This window comes from Carassius gibelio, chromosome A22, assembly GCF_023724105.1.
Source record: "Carassius gibelio isolate Cgi1373 ecotype wild population from Czech Republic chromosome A22, carGib1.2-hapl.c, whole genome shotgun sequence".
Taxonomy (NCBI): domain Eukaryota; kingdom Metazoa; phylum Chordata; class Actinopteri; order Cypriniformes; family Cyprinidae; genus Carassius; species Carassius gibelio.
The window spans coordinates 22923459-22926157 of NC_068392.1; the positions used below are offsets into that span (position 1 = coordinate 22923459).

Below are 2699 nucleotides of genomic sequence, written 5' to 3' on the forward strand. Positions count from 1 at the left end.
TTGGCATTCGATTATGTTCCTCAAAATCGCTACCACATCACTTTGAGCATTACCCACGATCTCTTCTGCACCTCGATAGGACAATGCTTGACCGCTCAAATCGAAAAGTGTGCCAAACCGTCGATTAACACGGCGAAGCATATCATAATCAAGCCTTCTATTTAAGTCACGTTCACGGAACAGCTCTTGAGGGTCTTCGTTAGGCAATTCTTCCGTCTCCTCTTCGCTTGCCGAATCGCTAAAAGACGCACGATCCCACGCGCTCACCATAGAATCGCTCCAAGCTGTCACCCCTCCTTCATCATATCGCTGCTCTGTAAATATAGATAAAGGTTTTTTAATTATTTTGCTGAATAAACGCAAAACATAAAACATAAAAGCAATTTTTCTGCTTTAATACATACCGTTATTCTCCGAAGTCCTTAAACGACTGGTGCTTGGTACATCGTCTGTTCCCCACTCCGGTAACCTCAGGCGTTTCACTCCCTGGCCCTCCGAATGTCGTACTCTACACGTAACGCTAGCTTCGGTGCGTACGTTTGAGACATCTGGGAGATTGTGAGAATCACCCTCGGGATCTGGCGCGTCGGCGGAGGCAGGATTTGTGACGTGTCCTAGGGCGTGTTGTGATTCGGTGCTAATCTCAACTTCTTGCGCAACGTTTTCTGGAGGGGTTATCAGCTCCTGATTGTTGCCAACATCTTGCTCGTCTGTCAAAAAATAAATAAATAAACATTTCATTATTATACTGGTAAGTATGTTATGGGAACCTTCATTTTTAACTTATTGAGAAAAAGTCTTACCGTTATTAACAGCACCGGGTTCATCACAAGCAAACAACACGTTCTCATCAACTATTGGAATGATAGCAACGTTATTGTCGTTATTATTATTATTAGTCATTGAATTAATAAAATAAAATTGGTAAATACTTACATAACTCTTCAAGGATCTGATCCAAACCTTCATCGAAGTCCTGATTCTCGAAACCGTCTAGAAATCATCCACCATACATTAAACAAATATTCACTTTAAAATATATTTAAATCATTTGTATAAAATAAAATGAATAAAATAAAAATAAAAAACTCACCCTGGTAGTTGTCCGCCATTGTTTCGTTATTGTTTATTGTGGCGTAGCACGACTTGAAGTTAATTTTGCAGGTAATCAGTATGACAAAACTTTTAGTTTTTAAAGCCTGGGTACCCCCCCGTGTGGGCGTCTCTTGAGAACGCCTCTAAATATAATAAACTTCAGAAGAAGATACCCTAATAACATAAATCTTTAATACACATACACGTTGATTTATTTACGCCTGTATGTTTTACAACTTGACTGAATGTATCTGTTACCTGACTGATCTGCATCAGACACCGTCTGGTCTTTATCACGGATCCTGGTGCGTAAAGACGCCCTTTCATCTCGACGGGGTTAGATACGGCATTAACTTCATTTGTTTGAAATGCAAAGCTTTTTAACAAACCCAAAATCAATGCATTGATATCTGTGTAGCATGTGTAGCATGTGTATGCGTGTGTGTGCGTGTGAGTGCTTGTGTACTTGTTTGCATTCTCGGTACATTTATGTTGAGGCTGAAAGATCTAGGGGTTAATAAAAATTATAAATGTAACTAAAATAAACTAAATTAACTCGAATTAAACTACATATTCCTGTATTGTCTGACTTGTTAAAAGATTTCACACCCATTTGACCCACCAAATGAACTGTCAGATAACCTCACGATCACAGGCCTTAGCCATAAAGTTTAAATTGTCTTTGATCCCTGAATAAATACAATTTTTTTTTTTTAAAAAACCGTTTACAACACCAGAACCCCCTCGGAAAACTAATTAGATTACAGTCGAGTTGCAAACCCCCAAAACCTTTAGATGTTTTTACCCCGGCTGATGTCTAACTGATATACAGGTGACATCACACAGACACCAGATGCCCGACGCGGTCACGTTTCGCTGCACGACCTGAGACGAGATATTTCTTTCCTGTCATATTGTTAAATGGGGATACTTTTAACTACATATGTATGGTTTATTTACTAGATAACACGACACAAACTCAGCAGAAGGAAAGTGTGAATGGGTGGCTGTGTGTGTGTGTGTGTGTGTGTGTGTGTGTGTGTGTGTGTGTTTATGATTGTATGGTTGTGTTTGTGCACTTGTTTGCATTCTCGGTACAATTATGTTGAGGTTGAAAGATCTAGGGGTTAATAAAAATTATAAATGTAACTAAAATAAACTAAATTAACTCCAATTAAACTACATCTTCCTATATGGTCTGCCTTGTTAAAAGATTTCACATCCTTTTGACCCACTAAATGAACTGTCAGATAACCTTGTGATCACAGGCCTAAGCCATAAAGTTTAAATTTGTTGAGTCTTTGATCCCTGAGCACTTACACACAATTTTTTTAAACTTTAGTTGACCTGCAGCAGATCTTTTACAACACCAGAACCCCCTCGGAAAACTAATTAGATTACAGTCGAGTTGCAAACCCCAAAAAACCTAGATGTTTTTACCCCCGCTGATGTCTAACTGATATGCAGGCGACATCACACAGACACCAGATGCGCGGCACGGTCACGTTTCGCTGCACTACCTGAGACGAGATATTTCTTTCCTGTCATATTGTTAAATGGGGATACTTTTAACTACATATGTATGGTTTATTTACTAGATAACA

The 2699-nt window shown here is 39.0% G+C and overlaps 1 long non-coding RNA gene across 1 annotated transcript; it reads right to left on the minus strand.

Annotated features, from left to right (window-relative positions):
- Positions 1–505: 505 nt before the first annotated feature.
- LOC127942778 (uncharacterized) lies at positions 506–1509 on the minus strand. Its single transcript, XR_008149418.1, has 3 exons — positions 937–1509; positions 804–854; positions 506–710 (listed from the first exon to the last, which is right to left on the minus strand). It is a non-coding gene; the product is annotated as an uncharacterized LOC127942778 (long non-coding RNA).
- Between the last annotated feature and the right edge of the window lie 1190 nt (positions 1510–2699).